This window comes from Pristis pectinata, chromosome 10, assembly GCF_009764475.1.
Source record: "Pristis pectinata isolate sPriPec2 chromosome 10, sPriPec2.1.pri, whole genome shotgun sequence".
Classification (NCBI taxonomy): domain Eukaryota; kingdom Metazoa; phylum Chordata; class Chondrichthyes; order Rhinopristiformes; family Pristidae; genus Pristis; species Pristis pectinata.
In genome coordinates, this window is record NC_067414.1 from 27,690,864 (window position 1) to 27,710,549 (window position 19,686).

The window sequence follows — 19,686 nt, forward strand, 5'->3', positions numbered from 1 at the left end:
TGGCGTGGACATGATGGGCCAAAGGACCTGCTTCTGCACGACATGACTCTAAGCTTCTTGAAGGTTCAGCAAGTAATTAGAGAAGTTCAGAGAAGGTTTACTAAACTAATATCTGGAGTGGATAGGTCTTCTTACAAGGAAAGATTGGACAGACTAAGCTTGTATTTGCTGGAGATGGTGACTTGATTGAAAATACAAGATCCTGATGGAAGTTAACAGGGTAGACATGAAGAGAATATTTCTCTTTGTGGGAGAATCCAGAACTAGGGTGTCACTGTTTAAAACTGTGTGGATGTCTGATTAAGACAGGTGAGAATTTTCTGCACCCCTCCCCTCCCCCGCCAAACACCAAGAGAATCAAGTTTTCAAAACTCTCTTCTTCAACAGGTGGTGGAAGCCATCTTAGATGGCAGAGAAAGATAGATACTTGACAAGCAAATTGGTGAATGGTTAATACAGGTAATGGGAATGCAGTGGAGGTTACAATCAGAGCAGCCTTCATCTTATTAAGTGGTAAAGCAGACTTGAGCAGCCAAGGTGCCTACAACTGCTCTAACTTGTATGCTTAAGATAAATAGCCACTAGATACATTAGAATACAGTCACATTTCCCCAAGGGTTTTCTTCTCCATAATTCAAGAATCTACTTAAATTTATGAGTGCAGTTATTCAGACCACCAAGATAGGCTACTGGCCACCTAATAATGCACATAAATAACACACCATCTGAAAATACAAAATTAAATGAACCTTCTGTTCCCCCCCCCCCAAGTGAAATGTACTAATCTGAAGCAACAAGCTTTTCACATTTCTAAATAGTGAATTACAGTCAATAGTAAATATGCAAGTTTCCTTTCAGCCAGTTCACAAAGGTGTTACACAAGAGTATCGAAGTTACGTACATGCAGATAAAAGAGACTGTGAGCAAAGAGCTATATTATCCTGGACTATGTGTGGATTAGCACAAATTACTTCATTAACAAAGGAATCTATACAGTGGGTTCTCTAGTTTACAGTTCCATATCTGGTTTTAAAACAAAGAGAAGGTAATTAAAACTAACCATAAGATGGTATGTCTGACTGTAGATTTCTAAGCAGGTCTAGATTGATTATTTCCATACATCTGGCTGAAGATTTATCTTGCCTCATTCACACATGCCAAGCATGACCACAGCTAAAGATCTAGACATACTTGGCAGTTCCTCCGAACTTTAACTGCATGGTTTTCCATTACCATCATAGCTGGACTAAATGTTATTTGAATAGAAAAGTAGTGAATGGATTTAACAAAGGTTTAGAAATAGAAAGATATTTTTGATATAAACAATCTTCCTATCCTGATAAAGCACAGATTGATTTTTTTTTAGGATGTTGATGGGACAGTTGTTTGATACAGCTTACATGGATGTTAGCAAAGCTTTTCAAAATGTCTCACATGGCAGGCTTGTCAAAAATGTAAAAAAGTCAGTTTCATTTGTATCTCCTTGACAAATTGGACCCAGAATTGAATCGATGGCGGGAAGCAAAAGTTAATGATTGGTGGATGTTTGCATGACTTGAACGCGACTAGCCATGCATTTCTCCCCTCCCCCCCACAGACAGGGCCCCTTGCTTTCTGCAGTAAATGCTAATGATTTTGAAGAAGTCGATCAAGATGACCAGGCCAAGAACATAATACTACTAAGTACTTTGTTGCTGAGATTTTTGAAACTTAGCTTCGGTATTAAATCACCTCCATTCACAACTTGTTTATTGCTTGTGATCATAGCTCCAGCTTAAGTACACAAAACAACACTGCTTACAAGTTTCCCTACTTTACTTCCCAAACTACCACAATAATTACCCGCAATTTAGGAAAATTACATGATTTTCCCCCCGCAAGCTTTCCTGTAATCTCTGTATAACACAACTGTTGCTACTTTTATGCTACACTCATGTAATTGCACTACTGAATGAAATTTATGGTTTTTTCCCCCCAAAAAGGTGGCATCTGGAAAGAGCATTTTGTGCAACTCTAAGCAAAGTACTGGCTTTACAGTATTAGCAGTGGAAGTATCAAAGGTTTATTGGGTACTGAATTTGTATTTAATGGGCTGAATATCTTTTCCCCTCAGCCTTTTGACTACAGGACTCAAATGGCAAATTGGCAAAGTGCATTTGTTTAAATGCTTTTCTTCTAACACAAGCCTAGTGACAACTGGTGCCACTTTAGGATTTAATATATACCTTCTGCCTCCATGGCTTTCACTCACTTTCATCCTCAAATAGCCATTACAAACAGCTTGAGCCATATTAAATTTATGCATTACACCTTAGTGGATCAATGGATTACAAACAAAATACATGCAATGTTACTAACAGAATTCATTCACACCAAATATGGTTTGATATTCTTTGATGTTTATCTTTCAGACTACTTTCATCTTATAGCCACTCATATCACCACAAATCTCAAACCGACAAGTAGCACTTACTTCAGCTCATGTGAGAATAACCTCATACTTTTTGGACCAAGTTGATGAAGGGCTAAACTTCCCTCCACACAATACTTTATTAGGGCAGACAAAACTTAAGTTGTATTATTGAGTGCTATTATGACTTTACATCTCTATGCAATAAAGATGACAATGATACCGTTTTTAAAATTCATTAGAATATACATTTCGCCATTCAGAACTTTCAACCTCATGGCACTATGCAAAAATATGTATACTTTAACAATGTTTTGTTCCCATGCAAACTGTTTAAAGCAAAGTATATGAGCCATACAAGTAAAACAAGAACGTCACACATGTCCATGCAAATAATGATACAGTTCTCCAGCAATAAATTTCACCCATGCTATGGATTTTCTATAGATTTAACTCGGCCAACAGATTCATGGTCACCTTCCCTTATTCTCCACCATGTAAACTTCAGGCTATCAAAAACAGTTCCATGTGTCTTAACTTGAAAGATTTTCTGTTCACTCAGCACTCTCAGTGAATCCTTGTTAAGAAATATCGTTACTTTAATATTCAACTTCCTTTCCACGAAAACATACAAATTAGGAGCAGCCTGCTCCACCATTTACTAAGTTCATGGTTCATCTCATTCTATGATCTGAAAGACTCCCAATCCTCAGAAAAGATTTCACTTTATTTGTCTTAAATTGGCAACTCAATTTTTAAAACAACAACCCTTAGTTCTAGATTCTTCTCATAACCAATACAAAAGTTAAAAGAATTAAATACAATTTGAATTCAGTGTAATTCAAGTTTCACCAATTTAAAAGTTTCTAGCACAAAACCAATCCCAAGCTCATCAGCAGCTTCCACAATTTTGCCTGCTTTTAAGCAAGCTCTAAAAAACTAAGATGTGGAATCTTTGCTCAAACATGTACCCATTGGTGTCATGGTAAGAACTTTTTCTTTCTAAGTTTACTGAAGAGATAACTTTGTCCTAATCTAATTAGAAAATATCTTTGTACATTAAAAATTTAAATCTTCAGTAGTCTAAATACAAGTTACTCACAGGTGGTGAGCTGACCTTGTGATGTAAAATGATCCCCCCCCTCCCCCACGCACATTAATCAAGCTTTACCAAGTCACCACTCTGATATAAATGAATATTTAAGTCAATATTTGAAAAATTACTTATGAAATCTAACCAATAGTGACGGTTCATGATTGGCTTTGTATTGAGTGAACTGCAAGCAAGCAAAAGGGGAGACATAATATGCCAAAACCAGTGCAATTTGTGCTAGAATCATTTGCAGTACCTAAAACAGATACTCTTCTGCAATATGACGGGACAGTAACTTGAAAAAGAACAGCCACACCAATTGTCCCATAGAACTGCAGGCAGACTAAAAAAAGCAGGGACATTCTTTTGTAATACAGGAAGTCACTGGGTTACGAAAGAGTTCCGTTTTTGAGACTGTTTGTAACCTGATTTTGTGTGTAACTCGGAACAGTATCCGCGCATGCACACTCGGCCCGGGGATCGCGGCCGCACACATGCACTTGGCCCGGGTTTGGGCCAAAGAAGGTATACCGCCACCGTGGTAGGATCGGAGACCGGGCCCGCTTACCAACCGACCACAAAGGTTGGTTTGTAAGTATGGATGTTCCTAAGTCGGGCGTTCGCAAGTCGGGGACTTCTGTAGTTGCAAACAGATAGACCAGCCATTCTTAGAGCTCAGTAAACAAAAAGATGATGTCAGAGTTGTCTAATGATAAATGACCTGTGAAGGAGAGACTGCAATACTAGAATTTTCTTTACTATAAAAAGGAAAGATGTTACTCAAGGATGTGGTTCTTAGATATATAAATTAAACAATTAATTAATGTTCTAAATTACAGAACTCTGGAACCAAATAATACAGGGTCAAGCTTAGAAAAGAGATGCTGCACATACACAATGATCTAAATATTTTCTGCAGACAATGCTGAATATTAGTATAGAAAACTGTATGAATGAACAGAATAGCTACAAAGGTACAGTCTATCAGGTCAAGAAGAATTAGCCGAGCTAAAGCTAATCTATTACAGAGCTAACATTGTGGCCTTTAAGGCCTGCCAAGGTCTCGACCAATTCACCGGAGGAAACATCATTCATCAATATTATTGGAATCAAATCCTCTTGCCCAAGTACAATTAACATTCAATATATTAGTATTTGTTTATTATTGTCACTTATACCAAGGTACAGTGAAAAACTTGTCTTGCAGACCATTTGTACAGATCAATTCATTACACAGTGCATTGAGGTAGTACAGGGTAAAAACAATAACAGAATACAGAGTAAAGTGTCACAGCTATAGGGAAGTGCATTGCAGGTAGACAAATAAGGTGCAAGGTCATAACAAGGTAGATTGTGAGGTCAAGAGTTCATCTCATCGTATAAGGGAACCATTCAATAGTCTTTTCACAGTGGGATAGAAGCTGTCCTTGAGCCTGGTGGTATGAACCCTCAGGCTCCTGTATCTTCTGCCTGATGGGAGAGAGAAGAGAGAATGACCTGGGTGGGTGGTGTCTTTGATTATGCTGGCTGCTTCACCAAGGCAGCAAGAGGTATAGAGAGAGTCCATGGAGGGGAGGCTGGTTTCTGTGATGTGCTGGGCTGTGTCCACAACTCTCTGCAGTTTCTTGCGGTCCTGGGCGGAGCAGTTGCCATACCAAGCCGTGATGCGTATGGATAGGATGCTTTCTATGGTGCATCGATAAAAGTTGGTGAGCATCAAAGAAGCCATGCCAAATTTCTTTAGCCTCCTGTGGAAGTAGAGGCGCTGATGAGCTATCTTGGCCATGGTGTCTATGTGGTTGGACCAGGACAGGCTATTGGTGATGTTCACTCCCAGGAACTTGAAGCTCTCAACCTCAGCACCATTGATGTAGACAGGTGCATTGGTTGCCAAAGAACATAGAAATTGGGAATGCTTGGTAAAATCATAGCACCACATGGTAAAGAAACATTTCTCCAATGTTTCCAAGGTCTGTTGTATCCCAATCATAAGGTGTAGCTGCAACTAGTGTTGTTAATACACATCTTTAGTGTAATGTTGCCAAGCATCAGCATTCTTCAAGCAAAGATTCTGTCAGCTCTGGCCTGTGCATATGATGAAAGATGGCTGCATCCCCAAGTATATTCTATATGGGGAAATGGTTCAAGCCAAATGGCCTATGGGTGTGCCTAGAGCTGTTTTAAGGATGCTAATTAAAGAGATATGAAATCTTTCAAAATTGATTATGGCAAGTAGGAAACTGTAACTCATGAAAGAAGCCAATAACAACATTGACTATGGGTAAGCTTGAGCCACCATGACAATCAATTTCAACAGCTCCACAGTATGGAACAACACCATTAAACAAGGCTAAAAATCCACAGACCATCCTACAATATCAAATAAATTATATTTCAAATGTGGCATATGGTATTCACAGCTTTAGAGTTACTGGCTTATTCAATTATCAACAGAAATGTAGTACATGATAGGACTTCAGCTTTGACAGCTACACATTGATTATCTCACATGGATGGAAGGATGCCAACTAGAGAAGCAAATTCAGAGCTATTTTAAATCAGACATTCATGCAAACAGGTGCAACCCAGCAACTTTTTCAATTTATACTTTAATATTCCAGGTAAGGTCCAATATTTGGATAGATTTGTATCTCATTCAAGTTACAGCTTCATGTGGAAAATCAGGAAATTAACTCAGGCATCGCCAGCTACGTGGGTTTAGGGTTAACTGAATGCGGAAATGCCAAGTTATGAATATTTGAAAGTGGACGAGTTAGAAAGATTGATAACAGGTTTTTTTTTCGTGGCAGTGCTTCATAATTGAAAACATTGCCAACTGCACGATGAATGGGCTTGTGTATGAAGACGGCCACGTAGTCAATGCATTGCCAGGAAAAGCCTCGGGAGGATAGCAAAGCCAGCGTTATTCAGTAACATGCCCTGGGCTATAATGAAAAATAAAGCCGTGTTGTTCAATTTGTGTTTTTCTAATGCAAAGGCCCGCAGTGAGTGGCGAGCTCTCCCTCTGACAGGACAGGTTACACAACAGACAAGCTGGCCGGGGCCCCCCGCAGCAGGCGTGGCACCAGAACCCCCAGACCCCTGAGCCTGCAGTGAAGAGGAAGCACTCGCCAGCCCAGGGCCCCCCTGCACCCAGTGACGGGCAGCCCGATCGGTCGGTCGGTAGGTCGCGCCGGCCGGCCGGCGTTGGATGAGCCGCGGGCCGGCCGGCCGGCCTGCCTCCGCCACCTCCCACTCACGCCGCCGGGTCAGTCCCTGGGCTTCGGGCCCTCCTTACCTCTCGCTAGTTGAAACGGGTGTATCGGGCGGCAGTGACGGCGGACTGGGACGGGTATGAGGCAGGGGGGGCCATGGTCACACTCAAGCCGGCTGCTCCTTTCTCTCCACGACCACACTCAGCCGGGCGACCGTACGCAGCAGTCAGCACCTCACACCGCAGCGTGCTGCCATTGGCCCGGCCCCTCAGCATCGCCGCTACTGACTGGACCGATCTAGGAGGGCGGGGCGAAAGTCTGTGGGTCAAGACTGCCTCCTGATGGTTGCGAGTGAGTGATTGACTGGAGATCAGGGACTTCTGTTGCTGTCTGTTTGCAGTCTGTTCACTGCGCTAATGGGAGCATTTTATCTTTGTAGGTGTGTTGCAGAATTGGTTCTTTTATTATAGGAACGACAAAACGTTGATAATAAGCCAAATCTTGGTTTTGCCAGTGGTACAGCAAAACATTGTAATGGAAATACACTAAATTGCTTTAACTAGAATGCACTTACATCTTTGTGTGAGAGTTGCAGACCCAAAGCATACCCCGGGGCCCAGGCGTGACACAAAAATACAACCAGACCAGGAAATACATTCAATTACTGCAATTGGAATGTATATATCTACCACTTATCATGTTATGCAGTAGGTTATGCCAATGGCTATGAGGGATGTTTTGCCTGAGAGCAAGTTGCATTTAGGAATTGCTGGTCAGCTATGTAATGTTGTTGTTGAGGTATTTGCTTTTCCAAGGTAATGGATGTCTTCTGATATGAATGAACAACTGAATGATTGACCGCCTGTCCTAAACCCAAATTTCCTCAATTCTCCCAGAAAATAAATATTTTCCACTTGCTCCACAATTTGACAATGTATTTCTAATATACTTTTCTATCTCTCCAGTTCTTTCTCTATACCAGTGGTTTTCAACCTTTCTCATGCTGCGGCCCCCCCCCCCAGAACATGTCCTTGTTAGATGGCAGACCCCCAAAGCCCACAAAATGAAACAATCGATAATTCATGCATATAACACTTAAATTACTGCACATAGGCCCTATGGAAATAGTGACTATTTCAATCGCCGATAATTACCAGCGGTGTCTTTCAGTGTTCAGTTCAATATGAAGGTTGTGCCTGTTTTGCACTGCAGAGTTTATCCAAACATGGTGGTATGTGCGACAGACATACGCGTATGTCATCCTCAATACTCAGTCTTGATCTGTATTTGGTTTTCATGGCAATGACTGCAGAAAATGCTATTTCGCACAAGTAAGTGGTTGCAAATGGTAACAGAACATTGACTGCTTCGCTGGAAAACAGTGGATACTCCCGGGAACATGCTATCCAGAATGACAACAGTGACATTCAGTTGAACTGCAAGCGCAAAGTCCTGTCAGATGACAGTTCAGCCAATTCTTCTTGTTCACGTCCAGTTAAATCAGTAAGTATGCATTCAAACAGATTTCGAATCCAATCAAACATGCTCGTGTCATCGTCGCCGAAATACTCATGGAAATAATGTGACAGCTGTTGAACATGGTTCAAAACGGTGCTCGCAATGGCCTCTGTCTTAGTCTCGTTCACTGTCAGAAAGTCAGCCAGCAATGGAAACATATCATAGACGCCTTGCTCGCATCTTCCCTTCCAGATACGGAGTTTTTTCTGGAAGACATTGATTTTGTCACGCGTTTTCAGAACATTTGAGCCAGGTCCTTGCAATGATAGATTTAAGCTGTTCAAAATGTTGAAAATATCTGCAAGATAAGCTAATCTGGCAACCCACGTCTCATCTGTCAAGAACTGTGCCAATGATCCGTGATGCTCATTTAGAAAAATGAGCAGTTCATCTCACAATTCATATACACGCTGCACAACGCGTCCTCGTGACAGCCATCTGACTTCTGTCTGTAGCAACAAATGCTTATGCTTGGCTTCCATTTCACGGCGTATATTTTCAAACAAACGATGATTGAGCGGTCTGGCTTTGATAAAGTTAACGATTTTAATGCACGTGGAAAACACACCTGCAAGATTTTCATCCATATCCTTTGCAGCCAAAGCCTCATGATGAATCATGCAGTGAGTTGCTGCTACATGTGGAGCTACTTCTTTCATTCTTGCGACTAGACCCGACTTCCGTCCCATCATTGCAGAAGCACCATCCGTGCATACTCCAATACACTGTGTCCACGCCAATGCCGATTGTACTAAAAAAGTGTCAAGCACGCAGAAAAGTTCTTCACCAGTTCTACACCATGGGAGCGCCTTGCAAAACAAAATGTCTTCCAAAGCCTCTCCTTCCCAGCAATATCGAACATAAACCAACAACTGTGCAGCACTGGTAACATCAGTACTTTCATCAAGCTGAATCGCAAACCTGACTTGCTGAAGTCATGCTATCAGCTGGTTCTGTATATTTTCCGCCATATCGCCAATTCTTCTGCATACTTTGTTATCAAACAGTGGAATGGCTTTCAGTTTTTGACTCGATTCTCTTCCCAGTACAACTTTGCACATATCTACTGCTGCAGGCAGCATAAGCTCTTCTCCAATTGTGTGAGGCTTTCCGGAACATGCTATTCGTAATACTACCAAATATGATGCGCAAAGAGCCTTCTCATTTACAGTGGCGCAAGCTGTCATTTTGCCTTTCTGCTTGAGGTACAGGTCCTTTTGCCGCTCAAAATATTCCTTAGGCTTACTGGCAATATCTGGATGCACTGTTGTTAAATGGCGCTTCAGTTTTGCTGGTTTCATTGCATCGTTGGACAGTGTTTGCAAACACACAACACAGAGAGGTTGGTCCGCATTTGTCCCCACTGCGATGAAGCCATATAAAATGTATTCTGGATCGTACTTGCGTTATTTTCTCTTTCGGTCACCCTTATCCCCTTCGTCATCAGAATCTTCCGGTTTCTGGTCAACTTTTCTCTTCAGAAATTTCTCAATACTCAGAAATACACACTGGACAGTTTAATTACTATTACTGATAAACAAAATTATCAAAACTAATCTAAAATTTACACACTTGCGCACTTTTTGTTTAACAGTGACGTCACTGTGGCGTAAATGCACGTTAAGTAAGCAATATTATTAAGGCACACCAACAACGTCACTCAGCCTTACTAACACTACAGTGCACAACAGAATAGTAGTGAGTAGTGAACACTACTGACTACTCTGACTACACAAACTGAATATTAAGCGGCAGCTTACCAGAGGGGAACACCGTCTAAGACTCTAAGATTGTCGCCTATATCAGATAGAATAGATGTGGCCGATTTTCTGAATAATGGAAAACTGGAGCAAGCAAGTAAGCTACATCTTTGTAACAGGTCGCTTTTCCATTTTTTTCTTGGCTTGTTCACGGACCGCCTGGCAACCCGCCGCGGACCACAGGTAGAAAACTTCTGCTCTACACTACCATTTAAATTTACATTGATGTTCATGGGAGAAGTAGAAGTAGTTCTTCCAAATGTTGCCTTCCCAGAAAAATGTATTAAAATTATATTAATTTTGCAATCATTGATAGACCTTCCAATTAAATGTAGCCAGTTTATGTTTAGTTAGGCACCACAATATCTTAAATTAAACATTCAGTATGTATCTGACTATTTAGCTGCTACAAATTCATTTACAGGCTGTTGATGATAGTTATTCAGATTAAATACAAAGCCCATGCATACTGAAAGTGTAAGCCTTACAGGGTGTATTGTACAGTCATTATTAGTACTCCATCAGTGACAAAAGTAGCTTCACATGGTTCTAATGGAACAGATGCTGTCTCAGCACTTCATGGCTATTTGCAATAAAATTAATTCCATTAAAGCAGTTGAGAGAAAGCAAACTGATGCAGTTATTTTGAGACAATCATTTTCTGTCTGTTACTGAATGTGGTCATACATGGTGTTCTACCATTGCGTCCAGTTGTTGTCATGTTATAAACTTTCAATAAAGGTATGAATTCCAATAATGCCATACTAAGTACGCCAAAAATCCAGGCTCCATTGTAGTTTGTGAAGAGGAAGTGAGTAAAGAAAGAATCCAGCAACATTTCTTGATGCAGCTGCAAATCATATTCAACACACAAAACATTGAGTTGCAAGTCAAGTGTTTTCATTTCTGAGAAGCTGAATTGCTAGTTTGAGTATTTTACCAATTTTACCAAGTGATTAATAGAAAAACAGAGGAATATTTTGGACAGGAAAGGGCTTAATGCATATAACCAGTTTTACTGAAGTAAGTCAGTTACTCCACCGATTCCAAAACTCTTCCTTATTAACAAGATTTAATCCTTTTAAAAGCTGTCAGGGGTTTTTGCACCATCTTCTCAATCAACGTTATTGAGACAAATATGGAATTTAATAATATGGAATTATTATGGAATCACAAATATGGAATCACAAATATGGAATTTAAAATACATGTTAAGAGTTTTACAGAACACTGGTCACATGTACTTTAGCAAGAAAAACAAACTGCTTGAAGAACTCAGCATGTCAGGCAGCATCAAGAGAGGGAAATGGACAGTCAACATTTTGGGTCAAGACCCTTCATCTAGGCTGCAGTTTGTACAGAATCCAGCAAAAATTCATCAGTATTACATATGTGATTGAGAACTTTGACTGTGAAAAGAGTAACTTGTAACAAAGAGATTGAGGACAACCTGATTGTTGTGCATAAAGAAGTAAAGTAAACTGGAGAGTTTGGTGTGTGTTTTCTGTACGTAACTGCCCTTGAACTAAATGGCACATTAGGCCATTTCGGAGGGTAGTTAAGAAGCAATCACATTAGTAAATCATGAGTCACAGCTAGGTCAGACTGCATAAAGAAGGCAGAAGGACATCAATAAACTAAATGGGCTTTAATGATAATCATTCTCACCATTAGAGACAAAGGTGGAAAGATGTGCCTGGAAGCTATGGAAGTGGGTGAGGTTCTCAATGAATACTTCTCTTCAGTATTCACCAAGGAGAGGGGTCTTGATGCTGGGGACAGTGTTGGTAAGGTTAATATTCTAGAGCATATAGATATCAAGAGAGAGGATGTGTTGGAGCTGTTAGAAAATATTAGGACAGATAAGTCCCCGGGCCCTGACGGAATATTCCCCAGGCTACTTCGTGAGGTGAGGAAGGAGATTGCTGAACCGTTTGCTAGGACCTTTGAGTCCTCGTTGTCCACGGGAATGGTACCGGAGGATTGGAGGGTGGCAAATGTTGTCGCCTTATTCAAAAAAGGTAGTAGGGATAGTCCAGGGAATTACAGACCAGTGAGCCTTATGTCTGTGGTTGGCAAGCTGTTAGAAAGGATTCTAAGAGATAGGATCTATGAGCATTTAGAGAATCATGGACTGATTAGGGACAGCCAGCATGTCTTTGTGAAGGGAAGATCTTCCCTCACAAGCCTGGTAGGGTTCTTTGAGGAGGTGACCAGGAAGATTGACCAGGGTAGTGCAGTAAATGTGGTCTACATCGATTTTAGTAGTGTGTTTGACAAGGTTCCACATGGTAGGCTTCTGCAGGTCAGAGGACAAGGGATCCAGGGAGGTTTGTCATGTGGATTCAGAATTGGCTTGCCTGTAGAAAGCAGAGGATTGTGGTGAAGGGAGTGCATTCAGGTTGGAGAGCTGTGACTAGTGGTGTCCCACAAGGATCGGTTCTGGGACCTCTGCTTTTCGTGATATTTATTAATGACTTGGATGAGGGGGTGGAAGGGTGGGTTAGCAAGTTTGCAGATGACACAAAGATTGGTGGTGTTGTGGACAGTGTGGAGGACTGTCGAAGCTTACAGAGGGATATTGATAGGATGCAGAGGTGGGCTGACAAGTGGCAGATGGAGTTCAATCCGGAGAAGTGTGAGGTGGTACACTTTGGAAGGACAAACTCCAAAGCGGAATACAAGGTTAATGGCAGGATTCTGGGCAGTGTGGAGGAGCAGAGGGATCTGGAGGTTCATATCCACAGATCACTGAAAGTTGCCTCACAGGTGGATAGGGTAGTTAAGAAAGCTTATGGGATGTTAGCTTTCATAAGTCGTGGGATCGAGTTTAAGAGCTGCAAGGTAATGATGCAGCTCTACAAAACTCTGGTTAGACCACACTTGGAGTACTGTGTCCAGTTCTGGTCGCCTCATTATAAGAAGGATGTGGAAGTGTTGGAAAGGGTGCAGAGGAGATTTACCAGGATGCTGCGTGGATTGGAGAGTATGGATTATGAGAAGAGACTAAGGGAGCTAGGGATTTACTCATTGGAGAGAAGGAGGATGAGGGGAGACCTGATAGAGGTATACGAAATATTAAGAGGAATAGATAAAGTGGACAGCCAGCGCCTCTTTCCCAGGGCACCAATGCTCAATACAAGAGGGCATGGCTTTAAGATAAAGGGTGGGAAGTTCAAGGGAGATATCAGGGGGAGGTTTTTCACCCAGAGAGTGGTTGGTGCATGGAGTACACTGCCTGGAGTGGTGGTGGAGGCTGATATGTTGGTCAAGTTCAAGAGATTGTTAGATAAGCATATGGAGGAATTTAAAGTAGGGGATAAGTGGGAGGAAGGGTTTAGTTAGTCTTAGGCGTGGTTTAAATGTCAGCACAATATTGTGGGCTGAAGGGCCTGTATTGTGCTGTACTGTTCTATGGTTCTATTACCAACATCAACATTTCAGGAAAAGCCATTGCTATATTGGCACAGTAGGAGTAACACCAGGTGACCCCTAAGCTGAATAGTTGCAGAGATCACCAGGCTAAGGGACACAGTCTACCAATTGTCACTTCAACTACCAGTCAGTGCAACAAGCAGGTTAGAAATTGGACTGATGAGATGATGACTGGCAAGTCCAAAGGTATGAGGGTAAAGTTGGGTGGGAAGGATGAATTTGACATAGGTGAAACATAATGCAAAAAATCTATTATTTTAAAATTCAAAAGAAAACAGTTTAAAGCTTGCTTCAATGATTTTGAGAATGTTAAATACATGGCCTTGGCGACCAATGCATAATCAGCGTGGTTCCTTCCCTCTCCCATGGTTCTCTTGTAATCTCTGTCTTATCCATTCGCACTTATTTCTCTGCAAGTGGGTGAGAATGTTGAGGAAACAATAAGAATAAAATATTTATGATAACAAATGTGTTGTGTTTTCTACTCCATTCTTATTTGTATCCCCTACGAACTGGAGTATACATTTACCCATGTCAAGGTGAACAATGGCATGGTCCAGGAATCTAATAAAATGCCATTATTATTGCATATGAGTTTACTGGAAAGTTAGTATGTCATTAAAAGACTCCTCCCCTGAACAATCAAATATTCCCTCTCATTGGGTTATAAACCACCTGAAGATTTATGTAATATGCAATAGGTAAAGATACAGTAATCAGTGTAAAGCAGTGTAGTTATGACATTTAAAAAAACTGCCATTGTTCGTAACACATATACCTGATAGAAATATTTTACCATGAACTCTCTCCATGGATTGAAACTTAAAAATGGATGTTTGTTCTTCAATATGTCATGGAATCAAACTATCCCAGTTGCTCTGTTTGTGGGGTGGTAGTGGAAGCAGATACGATAGTGGCATTCAAGAGGATTTTAGGTATGCAGGGAATGAAGGGATATGGATCATTTGCAGGCAGAAGTCATTAGTTTAATTTGGCATCGTGTTTGGCACAGACATCATGGGCTGAAGGGCCTGTTTCTGTGCTGTATTGTTCTATTTTCTTTTTTATGTTTCTTAGAGGATATAAATCCCCATTATAAATCCAAAACTGGATACCACTGGCCACAAAAATTTTCATCAAAATGTCAACAATAATATCACTGATCCCCTCTTTACTCATGTGTCTGACCCATGTTTTTATGCTGAATACCATCACTTACATTATTGATACCATTCTGGCCCTTTAAGTCTTTAAACCATCCAAATCCCTTTCTAGAAATAATCTAGGTTGGCTCCTCAACACAGTATTGCTGTTCTGCTTTGCTGCAGGTGTTCTCTTTTGAATATAACATTAAACCAAAGTCCAGTCCATCTTATTAATAGACATGAAAGATAATGTAACTCTATTTATAAAAGAACAGAAGACTTCTCCTGGTATTCTCGCCAATATTTATCCCTTTGATGAACATCGCTAAAACAAATTACCACCCTATTCACTTCATTGTTGTTTATAGGATCTTGCTGTGAATGAATTCAGTGCCAGATTTGCCTATGTTACACCTATAATCACACTTGAAAATACTTCATTGGCTGCGATGTACTTTAGCAGTTGTGAGGTTATGAAAAGCATTATGACAATAGTGGCAGAAAGAATCATGTGACTCCAGTGGGTTTCCCCCACCATCAAACATACCCTAGCGGTTTTTCCATATTATTGTCACCTGCTGTTGTGGCCACATGGACACTTGCCGCACCCTCCAGGAAGCTGCAGGATGCCTGCTGAAGTTATATCATGAGTAGTTTTGTAGTAGCTTCTTATTTCTCCATTTCCTCTCTTCAAGCTTACTGTGAGTTGTTATAATCTATCATTCAACAAAAAAAAGGAGAAATTAGCAGAAAGCAAAATATAACACTGTGATTTGAGAAAGCAAACCACTTTTGCCATTAGTAAATGATTCCATTCAATGGTCAGGATAAGAATGCTCAGGCCAATCAAGATGCAGCAAAAGGCTGTGTTTGCTTTAGGAACTACTAAGTGCCTTGAGGATCTCAAAGAGAAAAGCACCTTACAATGTGCAGTTTTGATCAGCAAAGATGCAATTTACAACCTAAGAATTATATAATCCCTTATCAGAATTGGCCTTGACCATATGTAAAACCAGGCGGAGTGGAAAAAAGATTTTTCAGCAGAAGAATGATTTTAGTTTTATCAACTCAATACTTCTCATTACATATGCTTCACATGTGCCCTTTAGAAATGCTGCTAAATAAGAAAATCACAGAATGATTGAAATGCAAGGAGGATTTACCATGAGGATAAAAAGTATTCAGATATTACAGAACAAAATGAACTGGTTGAGAGGGAGATAAGTCTTGATCAGAGAAGGCAGCTTTTGAGGTATAGAAATTACAAAAGTTCAGAAAAGTCCATTAACCCCTAAAGAGCATGCATATATATGTATGCATTGTATGTATGAATTAAGAGGCAAGGACTCTGGGGAGAAAAAAACATTCCAAGAAATCCAAACTATGATGACAACAGAGAGAAATTCATCTTGCTGATGTTCAAAAGGGGACAAGTTTAGCAAGCTTCCTTCACTTCCTCCGAAGAATGGGTTGTGCAAAATCATTAATCATTGCTGGAATTGCTTAAGTTATCAATAATAAGCTGACAAAGCTAGAGGTGTATCTGATTTGCCCATTATTCGAGTCTATTAATTTGTTTGTGGTTTTTAATATTAAACTGTAAAGGATAGCCACAGCAGCTACTGAGCTAATTTCAGAGGGCACTTTGTCAAAAACATTAAGGTGAAGGAATTAAAGATTTATTTAGTAGCATTTGAATAATATATTTATTAAGGTAACTCCAGAAGTCCCAGATCCTGCACAAATGACTTCTAATCTGCCCACAACAAAAGACTATCCTGATGACATTGTATGACCTCTTCATGAATTAATATCCTTTCTTAGGCTCCCTAATTCTCTTTAGCACCTTCAACACTGTCAGCAAACTCTTCTTCTCTTCTGCCTTATCTCCCTAATCTCTATTCATGGCACTGCTTCTGAGTTCCATTCATGCTTGACCTAGCAATACCATTACATCACCTTAAATGGCATTGAGGAAGATCTTGTGATAGTGTGAAACAGATGATAGTGAATTGGCAGCCCATTTTAGATCTTTCACAATTTTTAACTCCAATGAAGACAAATCACTGAGCAAAATTTACTATGAACATAATAAAAATAACTGTAAAGAGTGCAAAAATGCATCGAAGTAAAAAGGATTAGAAAATCCTTTTAAAAAGGCTGAAAATAAAAGGTTGTCAAATAACATGAAGGTAAAACAAAACAATGGTTTATGAGCAGTTAATATCGGTAGAAGGTAATGACCCTCAAGGACGAAAACAACTGCAGAATTCACAGAGTATAAGTTATCAAGCGCCGGCGGTGTGCACTGAAGACTGTTGAAAGGTAATTCAAGATTTTCCAATTCTTCTTAAATATGCAAATATACGCTGCTGGAGTCGGGAGAAGTTAAGGTCACAACACCTTCAAACCAAACTAGAAGTAATAGATAAAACAACTAACTGTAGACCAAATGGTTGGCGTTATGCTGACCAGCAAAGATTGATCAGAGTGGGAAGACTTGGATCAAGGACCATCGACATTGATTTCTTAAATAAGGTAAAGAGAGCTGCATTGGTTTAGCGTTTTAAGGTTGTTCAGGAGATTTCATGTGTGGGTTTTTCATGTGTTCTATAATAGAATAACTTGCTGCAGAATGGTTGGAGGCGAATGGACTGTAGAGAGAAATGCAGTGTGATAGGGAGAGAGGCAGTATCAGAAGCCCGTATGTGCTGCAAATTGTGAACAAAACAAAAACATTTACAATTGAAAGCTTGAGGCCTTGTAACTTGGCAGAGTTCGGTATGAAGCAGTCTAAGCGCTTTAGCATAGCCTCTGGGAAGGTTCATTGTAATTCACAGACATATTTAGTAAGGTGAATTCTTGAAAGTGTGGTCTCTCGGGTTCCTTGACTTGGTAATTCATTAATCATCCTTCGGCTGTTGGATTTCTGCGGGTACAAGTACAGGGTAGCGAGACTGTCTCATTGAACTCATCCCACAAAGAGCCAACATCGCCTCTAGGGGGACCTTCTGTCTTCATTCCATTTCAAAGAAAGCCCCGATCCTCAGTGTGACTTCCTGCAGCAACAATTTCTACAACTACAGCCGAGGATCACGGATTAGTGAAGTGACTCAACAAAGAAGGAAGCAGTTGGCCCCCCACCCTGCCTCTTTGAAAGAGTTATCCAAATAAAATAACCCCCCTCCCCTTTTATAAGTTACCATTGAATCTGCTTCCATCAATGTTTCATTCCCAAATCACAATTCACTAGGTAAAAAATCCTCATGTTGCCTCTGATTCTCTTAGCTACTACCTTAAAACCATATCTTTAGTTTGCCGACCTACTTACGATTACAGATTCCCTCTGTTTACTCCACCAAAATGCTTATATAATGTATATAATAGAGCTGTCGATGCCGACCCGGGGGACACCATTGCACATTTCCTTCCAATGCATTAAAAACTTCGCGGGTATTCTCGACTTTCTTTTAGCCGCTCCCCTAAAACCTATAGGTTTTCAATTTACAGACAAATCCATGTTATCGGACAAGAGGACACTTCATGCGAGCACTATTGGACGTTATATTGATGGCCCTGGAATGCAACTCCTTCCCTCCAGCACCACTTTCCTCTGATGAACTTGCAGTATCTAGAATGCAACCACAATACTTTAATGACATCCGACATCTTTTACTGACATCTTTTACAAACCTACTGACTCCCAGTTACTTCGATTGCACCTCTTCCACACACACCCCTCCCCCGTCACTAGCAAGGATGCTATTCCCTTCTCTCCGTTACTCCGCCTCTGCTCTCATGATGAGGCTTTCCATTCCTGGACATCGGAGATGTCCTCTTTTTTTCAAAAATCGGGGTTTCCCCTCCACTACTATCAATGCAGCCCTCTCCCGCACCTCCTCCATTTCCCGCACGTCTGCCCTCACCCCATCTCCCTCCCCCCCAAACAAAATAGGGATAGGGTTCCCTTTGTCCTCACCTACCACCCTTCTAGCCTCCGCATCCAACACATCATTCTCCACAACTTCCGCCATCTCCAACGGGATCCGATCACCAGGCACATCTTCCCCTCCCCTCCCTTCTCCGCTTTCCACAGGGATCGCTCTCTCCACGACTCCCTTGTCCATTTGTCCCTCCCCACCAATCACCTCCAGGAACTAATCTCTGCAACCATGCTAAGTGTCACACTTGCCCCTACATTTCCTCCTTCAGGGCCCCAAACAGTCCTTCTAGGTGAGGCAGAGCTTCAGCCGTGAATCTGTCAGTGTCATTTATTGCATCTGGCGCTCCCGGTGCGGCCTCCTCTACATCGGTGAGACCCGACGCAGATTGGGAGACCGCTTTGTCGAGCACTTTCGCTCCGTCTGCCACAACAGGCAGGATTTACCGTTAGCCAGCATTTTAATTCCATTTCCCATTCCCATACTGACATGTCTATGCACGGCTTCGTCTACTGCCACAGTGAAGCCAGATACAGGTTGGAGGAGCAACACCTAATATTCCGTCTTGGTAGTCTCCATCCTGATGGCATCAACATCGATTTCTCCAATTTTCCGTAACCACTCCCCTCAGTTTTCCTCCCCCCCCCCGTTTTCCCTTTTCCTGTGGCTCCTTCCCCACCTCTCTTTCCCCTCCCATGCCCTCACAACATGCCCACCTCCTTCCCTTCATTCCATGGTCTCTTATCAGATTCCTTCTTCTTCAGCCCTTTGCCTCTTCTGCCTATCACCTCCCATTTTTTACATCATTCGTCTTAACCCTCCCTCCCCCTACCCCTCGCCACCCTCCCCCCTCCCCACGCACCTACCTTCCTCCCTCACCTGGACTCACCTATCACCTGCCAGCCTGTGTTCCTCCGCCCTACCCTTTTATTCTGGCTTCTGCCCTCTTCCTTTCCAGTCCTGATGAAGGGTCTCGGCCCGAAATGTCGACTGTTCATTTCTCTCCATCGATGCTGCCTGACCTGCTGAGTTCCTCCAGCATTTCGTGTACGTTGCTTCTGCAGAATCTCTTTTGCCTCCACAATGAAAAGTACCCTGAACATTGCAGCTGGGTCCGCTCTCACCTAACTGGGTAGTTGCAAATTTTAACCCTCCGGAGGTGTGGTTGG

At 41.4% G+C, this 19,686-nt stretch overlaps 1 protein-coding gene across 1 annotated transcript in view; it reads right to left on the minus strand.

Moving 5' to 3' along the window:
* The window catches only part of ibtk (inhibitor of Bruton agammaglobulinemia tyrosine kinase), a 109,209-nt gene extending 102,219 nt beyond the window's left edge, over positions 1-6,990 (minus strand). The window contains exon 1 of the mRNA XM_052025105.1: positions 6,802-6,990. The gene's annotated coding sequence lies outside the window, so the exon portion shown is untranslated. The remainder of the gene's footprint in view (positions 1-6,801) is intronic.
* Between the last annotated feature and the right edge of the window lie 12,696 nt (positions 6,991-19,686).